This window comes from Ictidomys tridecemlineatus, chromosome 10 (assembly GCF_052094955.1).
Source record: "Ictidomys tridecemlineatus isolate mIctTri1 chromosome 10, mIctTri1.hap1, whole genome shotgun sequence".
Classification (NCBI taxonomy): Eukaryota; Metazoa; Chordata; class Mammalia; order Rodentia; family Sciuridae; genus Ictidomys; species Ictidomys tridecemlineatus.
Window position 1 is genome coordinate 138,846,018 of NC_135486.1, and position 8,695 is coordinate 138,854,712.

The following is an 8,695-nucleotide window of genomic DNA, read 5'->3' on the forward strand; positions in this document are numbered from 1 at the left end:
ACTCTTTCCTGGGTTCCAGCCCACTGTGCTGTTCTACAGAGTTAGGGCTTGCCAGTCTCCACAATCATGTGATCCAATTCCTTAAAATAAATCAACAGATAGATAGATGTATAGATAGATAGATAAATAGATAGATAGATAGATAGATACACAGATACATAGATACATAGATATGAATAGATGAGGGGACTGCTGGACATAATCTATCTAGCTATCCATCCTACTGGTTCTGTTTGTCTGGATAATTCTAACAGCAAGATTTGTGGTTAGGAGCCACAAGGACAAACATCCAAGGCTGAAGCCCGAGAGTGTGTGCTGTGTGGTGGAGGTCAAGCAGGCCAGTGAGGTGCAATATACGGGGGCACAAGAGGCAATATCAGGAAATTTAGCTCAGAAGCTAAAGAGAAGCCCTTGGAAGATTCTTGAGACAGAGTATTGGTTCCTGGAGCTTACAGGAGGGTGGTGCACAGAGTAGATTGTGCACGCTCCCTGGTTCTTCAGTAGAACCAGGACAGTCATGGAAATGTGCTTCAGATGAAAAAAAAAAAAAAAAAGAAAAGAAACCTACCTCTTGCCTGGGACAAAGGACATCATGCACAAACACAGAAGCAGGCCACATCCCTGCCTTACAGCACCATGGCTCAAAGTCACGTGGCAGACACACCTGAGGAGGTAGGGAAGGCCCACAGGAGGAGCTGAGGCTGCTGAGATTCTCCTTTGGAATCTGGGTGTGGCCACCCTACACAGGGACCTCGAATGTGCTGTGCTACAAAGTGAATTCCTAGTACATGTTTTAGGCTCTGGTGATCTGAGGGTAGAGCTGTCATGAGAGAGCAGCATCCTGCAGACAGAAGGTCCTGTGAGGTGGGCAGTGGGAACTGGTTTGTCCAGAAACCCTGCTCATAACCTGGGGTCAAGTGGATATTGCCCACACAGAAGCTCCAAGAGCTGGTCTTGGTCAGTGAGCCTGACTCGCACAGGGCAGCCAAACAGAAGCCCCTGGCCAGCTCCCCTGAGGAAATGGCCAGACCTCCCTGGACCCGAGTCAGTCAGGCTGCCCTCTTTAAGAACAGGCTTTGTGCAGGCAGCAGCTGCTCTTCCTAATGGCTGGCTGCTATCCTGCTGTATATTTTCACCCATTCTTTCTTCTCAACACCAAGACAGAACAAGGACAAGAGTCATCAGCCTAGTGTTTTAGAATGTCAGGGCCAGTGTCCCATATCTAGCAGAATGGAGGGTTGGCTAGGGTGAAAAATCCTCCTGCTCCAAAAACCTAAAAAAAAAAAAATATTGAGGTAAAATATACATAACATGAAATTTACCATTTGAACCACTGCTAAGCAAGCAGTTCAAGTGACATTAGGTTCACATTGTTATACAATCACCAATCCATACTCACAATGTTTTTACTCTCCCAAACAGAAACTCTGTACTCATTAAACACTAACTCCAAATGTCCTCTCCCCACTAGCCCCTGATGGCCAGGACTCTACTTTCTCTCTAAATATATTTGACCATTCTAGAAACATATAAGTGAATGATTCCATATTTATATTTCTCTCTCTGGCCTATCTCACTCAGTATAATATCTTCAGCATATCCACATTTTGGCATATGTCAGAATTTCATCCCTTCTTCTTCTTCTTCTTCTTTTTATTTTTATTTTTATTTTTTTTGCAATGGGGTCTCACTATGTTACCCAGGCTGGTTTTGAATTCCTGAACTTAACTGATCCTCCTGCCTCAGCCTCCCAAGTGCTGGGATTACAAGTCCAGCAGAATTTCATTCCTTTCTTAGGCTAAACAACAGTCAAGTATATGTTTATACCTTCTCTATTTTGTTTATCTATTCCTGCATCAGTGAACATTTAGAGTATTCAAAAACCTTTTGGTTGTTGTCAATAATGCTGCTATAAGCAGCTATAAGCATAGGTGTCCAAACCATTATTTCAAGTGTGCTTTTTCTTGACTTAATGCTAAGTGATGTTTTTCTAGAAATATATTCATTTTTTTCTGAATGTGGAAGTTTATTGAAAGTTTTTTCATTTTCTCTTATGATCTTTATAATCTCTGTTGTGTTTATGATTATATTCCTGTATATCACCTGATTAGCCCTGAGAAACCCTGATGGATTTCCCCTGCATAGTTTCCTAGCGTTCTATAGATAAACAAAGGCACTAGAGTGGTTTGTGAAGCTTTGCAACCGGACCTGACACAATCAATGCCAGGAAAGTGCCTGAAGTCTTTGATATTAGCTTAAGATAAACCAGGTACATTCCACCTTAGACAAAGCCACATTTGTACTGACCACTTTTAAGCCCCCTCCTTCTGACCCAAATCACAAAGATCCACTGGTCTTGCTGCCACCCAGGACCATGCTTCTGTCATTAAGACCCAAATAAATTTCATTCTGCAATCCTGGATCTGCCTTCCTCTCTTCAGTCCCACAACACCTTGGCACTGGTTCTTATACACCAGGGCTAGGGTATATCAGAACAGTCCCTTGTTTAAATATTCATAGTATTTATTTGGGTATTCTCTTATTTAAAATTTCTTTTGCTTTTTGCAGCACTAGGGTGTGAACTCAGGACCTTGCACAGGCTAGGCAAGCACTCTACATTTAGCTACATCCCCAGCCCTTTTTAATTTTTTTTATTTTCAGACAGGGTTTCACTCAGTTGCCCAGGCTGACCTCTAACTTGTGATCCTCCAGCCCCAGCCTCCCAAGCAGCTGGAATCATAAATGTGCACCACCATGACTGACCTCTTCTTTTCTCTACGCTATCTTGTCAGAGGTTTACCAACTAAATAACCTTTCAAATAACTAGCCATATTAATTAGAATTTAATTAAGCTATGATATAATTTGTTTAGTCTTAAAAATTATAGGAGATTTTGTTTCTAGTATTCAGAACTATAAATGATTTTATAAAAATGATTTTATAAAAAAAAAATGGGTTCAGCCCGAGGTCAAAGGAAACTTTCAAAAAATAGTGGCTTAACAAGATACATTCTTTTTCTCACTGTCAAAATATCCACAAGGCTCAGTTCAGGGATGGCCTGGTGATCTGTGGGGTCAGGAAACCAGGTTTCTCAGTTTTTTTGCATTTTCTTTACCCAAGGAAAGAAAAATCAGGGTCCAAAGTGCAAAGGCCATCCTATTGCCCAAGACTGAGGTGCTGGGGCTCCAGCCAGAATTCCAGGTAGGAAAAAGGAGGAAAGGAGAGGCAGGCCCTCTGTCTTAACATCTCCTGGGGATTGCATACCACGCCTGCCCCTGAGCCATAGGCTAATACACAGGTGAGCCAAGTTGAGGAAATGCCAGCTTCTTGTTTTCCCTCATTCACACCATAGTTGTCATAAATTTCACTTCTAGATATGTCATAAATCCCACAATAGAATGTTGATTTTGCTCTAAACTGTGTGTCGGGAGAGGGCTACTGGAGGTTGAACCCAGTGGCACTCTACCACTGAGCTACTTCTTTAGCATTTTTTTTTTTTTGAGATAGTGTCTTGCTAAGTTACAGAAACTGGCCTTAAAATTGCAATCCTCCTGCCTCAGCCTACCAAGTTGTTGAGATTACAGGTGTGAGTCACTATCCCTGGTAATAGTAAGTTATCTTTTAAAGAAAATTTTTAGGAGGATTCTGAAGATTGAACCCAGAAGTGCTTTAGTACCTAGCTACATTCCCAGGACTTTTTACTTTTTACTTTGAGATCAGGTCTTACCAAGTTGCTGAGAATCTCACTAAGTTCCTGAAGCTGGCCTTGAACTTGCATTCCTCCTGCCTCAGTCTCCAGAGTGGCTGGGATTACAGGCATATGCCACCATGTCTAGCTTTTCCTCTGAAACTTTTAAAGGCTTCTCTTTGTCACTTTATTCTAGCAATTTGCTTATGATGTTTCTTAGTATGGTTTTTTTATGTTTATTCCGCTTGGGGTTCTTTGAGAGTCTTGAATCTGTGCATTTAAAGTTTTCTTCAAATTTTGAAATATTTTGGTGATTAACATCTTCAAATATATTTCTGTCCTGGCCTTCCTCTTTCTCAGACTTTGATCACTCACAATTACCCATACACATTCTGCTTCATATTGCCACAAAAATCAGAAAGGATCTGATCTTATTTTCTTTTTGTGCCTTAATGTGAATACTATCCATCAGTGTTTTCAAGTTTACCAATCTGCTCTTCTATACTGTTTAATGTGGTATTAATTCTATCTGATGAAACTTTCATTTTACATATTGAAATTTTTATCTCTAGAAGGTCCATTTGTTTATTTTTTAAACATTCTTCACTACTTTCTTCACATGTAAGTGACTTCCCTTAAATCTTTCAGCATATTTATATATGTATTTTAAAGACCTTATCTTTTGATGACATCATCTTTATCATTTAAGTTTGTTTGTATTGACTAATTTGCTCCTGATTATGGATTGCATCTTACTGCCTGTTCTGCTGTCAATTTTTTTTTTCTTTTTTGGACATGGTGAAGTCTATATTGTTGATTGTTAGATTTCATATGGGTCTTTTTAAGAGTGTTAGATTTTGTTCTAACAGGCAGTTGGGTTACTTAAAGATTGATTCTTTCAAAGTTTGTTTTAAGCTCTGTTTGGACAGGTCTTCAATAGCCTTTACTCAGAAGCAATCTAACTACTGAGGCTGACCACCTAGGGTCTCTGCCAGATGCCATACACACTCAACAAGAACTTTCCTCTCTAGTTGGTCAGAACTCAAATGTTTCCCTGCCCTGCATGGGCTTCAGGAATAGTTCGGTTTGCAGTTCTCCAGCTGTCCCTTGACCATCCTCATGGAGTTTCATTTGCCCTGGCTATAGGTGGCTTAGTGATCTGTCATCATCTCCAGCTTTCTAGAGCTCTTCCTCTCTGCACAGGATCTTCCTTTCTAGGACACTGCTCTGCAAATCCCACCTGCTTTGGCCTCCCTGGACTCCCATCTCTGTACCTCCTCAGTTCGGTGAGGTTGCCATGACCAACGAGGACATTCCAGAAATGCAAGGTTGGCTTTCATGTCAGAAAATCTACCAATGAATTTAGCCATGTTATCACACTAATGGAGAGGACACGATAATCTCAGTACATAGAGGCAGAATATTTCAATAAAATTTAACAACTATCAATACTTTTTAAAATTTTTTTCAGCAAATTAGGAGTAAAATGGAACTTCCCTAATCTAATAAAAAAAAAGTGCCTACCAAACCTAGCACATATTGGTGGAATGTGAAAAGCAGCCCCTCAAAACTTGGAAATATGAAATAAACATCAATGTTCAGTCCTTCTGTTCAACATTATTTGGGATGTTCCAATCAGTGTAATAATATAAGAAAAATTAAAAGTAAAAGATTAAAAACAAAGAAACCAAATTGTCAGTTTTTCATCTGCAAATCAAGCACCTCTGACATGTGAGGCTCTTTTCTAGACATTGGTGATAGAGTAGTAAGAAAAATAAAACAGGGGCTGGGGATATAGCTCAGCTGGTAGAGTGCTTGCCTCACATGCACAAGGCCCTGGGTTCAATTCCCAGCACCACACACACAGAAAAAAACAAAATCCCTAACCTGATGGAGCTGTCATTAGAGTAGCAGGTGGGAAAGGAACAGCTGATAAACAAAGAGACAAACAAAATACCTGAGGAGTCTTTTCAACAGTGACCATGCTAGCCAAGGAGTTGGAGGGTTGTTTCCATTTTAAACAGTGTGGTCTCACCAGAAGGAAACTTTTGGGCAAACACTTGGAGGATGAGAAAGTGCGAACCAAATGGGGAGATGACCCTCTTAAGCAGAGGGAAGAGTCAAGGCCGAGGGGATTTTTTTTTAAAGAGCCTACCTCATGTCCCACCAATGGCTAGAAGCCCAGATGGTTGAAATGAAGTAAGGGGGTGAGGAGAAACAGGGGATAAACTCAGCATAAGCCACTGTAGGATTTGGGATTTTCTTTTGAGTAGAATGGGATTCTGGAGAATTCCAAGCCCAGACCTCATGGCTTGCCTTAAGCTTTTAAAGAGAGGCTCTACTTCCTGAGCTAGGCATAGATTCTAAGAGGACAGAGGCAAAAGCATAGAAACCAGTTCAGAGGCTACTCCCACAGCCCTGATAGCCCAGGTATGAAATGTGGCAGCTCGGTCAAGCTCAGTGCCCACTGGGTAAAGCTGTCAGCTTGTGCATGTTGCCTCAAAATAAAGCCGAGAGAGTGTGTTGATGGATCAGATGGGGATAGGAAAGAGGAGTCAGGAGGACTCCAAGGTTACTGACCTGAGCAGCCCGAAGCAGCTGGAAAGCTGAGAGAAGTGCTCTTCTCAAAGAAGATCAAGAAGGGGAGCCTGCCCCAGCACATGCCAAGGCTTATCAGATCATCAAGATAGGAGGTACAAGAACAGTGACATACAGGGCTAGGGCTGGGGCTGGGGCTCAGTGGTAGAGCACTTGCCTCGCACGTGTGAGACACTGGGTTCTTTCTTCAGCACCACATAAAAATAAACAAACAAAATAAAGGTGAAGAAGAAGAAGAACAACAACAACAACAACAGTGACATAGCAAAGAGTAGGGCAGAGAATCCAGAAACAAACCCAAATATCTGGACACCTGTCATAGCAGAGACCACAGTCTGACAATCTCAAGTGTAGGCAAGGAGCCAGGATCAACACAATATCTTATACTCCACTGGTGGGAGAATAAATTGTACAAACTTTCCAGAAAATGATTTTTGCATTATCTAGGAAAGGTGAAGATGCATATATTCTACAGCTGACTGATTCCATTCCTAACACCATGTCCCAGAGATACTTTCACCAATGTACACCAAGACACAAGCACAGGGAAAATGTAAGAGCATTGTGTAGACAATAGCAAAAAACAGGGAACGCACAGAATGCCCATTGCCAAGAAAGTGGATAGATAAATTGTGGTATATTCTTAAGACAGAATGTTATATGTAGCTGTAAAAATGAAATGCAGTTATTCCCATCTTCAGAGACAAAACTCACTGATACAGTCTTAAAAGAAAAAGGCAAGTAAAATCCATACAAGTTGGACACCATTTATGAATGATACACACACACACACACACACACACACATCTAGAGATAGAGTTTAAATACTATATATGTATATATACACTTTTGAATATATTAAATATTTCAAATGTTAGAAAATTGGAAAAAGAAGAAAAGGTGAATGCATGGTAGGGCTCACAAGTTGGTCTCCTAATTTTACAAAGAAACAGGCCTGAGGTCACCCACCAGAGCATAGTGAAGCTAGAGCCAGCAGCACCTGATTCCTAGGCCTCCATTCATTTGATCCCACAATCTTTTCTTGATTTGGAAAAATGAAATAGTGATAACCAAGCCATCGTGCTTGGAAAAGAAGTGAGAAAGAAGAAAGTACCTGATGTTTGCCACCCTGGATGTTGGAGGATGAGGTCCCTTAAGCCTCCAACTTGCACAGGGCTTAGCCAGGACCCCCTCTCCCTGGTCCAGCTTTCCTTTTGAGACAGGTTGAACCTTACTACCACCATCACAAGGCACATCCATCTCTGAACTTTAGTAATGTGTCTTGGAAATTGAATGCCTGCTGACAATGTTACAGATGGAAATCCAGGGGGTGGATCCTGCCCCTGCCACTATTCTTACTACCTGAATTATCTTGGAGGAGTCACATTACCACACTCAGAGATGAGGATAGTAACATCAACCCTGTCCGCCACACAGGGTGAAATGAAGATGACCCAGGGATGCAAGAGAAAATACTTAAGAATTATGTAGCTTATTGAGCAGTATCTATCCTGGTTGCTTCTACATAGGTATAAAAGTGAGCCATCTCTGAACATCTGAATACTAGCCCTCTTGAGCCATATCCTGCAGTGACCTGCTGGTCACACCACATCTGTGTAGCTACTCCCCCAGGAAGCCCCTTGCTTTGCCCTAGCCAAAAACTGACTGTCATGCATGAGGCCCTGGGTTCAATCCCCAGCACTGCAAATAAATAAATAAAGGCAGACTGGGACCCAGCAAGCAGTCCACTGATGTCAACAGCCAGTGCTGCCCACATTTGAGACCACTGGTAGAAGTGGGAAAGTAATGACTACCGTATGGGGTAGAAAGGAGACTTAAAGTCAAGTTTCAGCTCCTCATTTTCAACACTACTTTGACAATGGTTCATTTTCAAATATCATTTGACTCCTGGAATAACCACAGAATACACAGCATGCTTTTAAATTGTTTTTCTGATTGTGATAATCAGAATCCCAGTGGGATTAAGTCAGTTTGTCTCCCAGAATTATCCAATAAATATTTTACTGAGTGCTGCTATGATCTAAAATTTTTTGCTGCTGCTGTTGTTGTCGTTGGCTTTTTGGGACACTCGGGATTGAACTCAGGGACACTCCCAGCCCTATTTTGTATTTTATTTAGAGGCAGGGTCTCACTGAGTTGCTTGGGTGCCTTGCTTTTGCTGAGGCTGACTTTGAACTCGCAATCTTCTGCCTCAGCCTCCCAAGCTGCTGGGATTACAGGTGTGCTCCACCACACCTGGCTGGTCTGATGTTTATGTTCCTAAAATACTTATGTTGAAATCCTGAACCCCAAGGTGATAGTGTTAGGAGGTAAGGTCTTTGGGGGTTTAGGTCAAGAGGGCAAAGACCTCATGATTAGGATCAATGTCCTAATAAAAGTGGCCCCAGA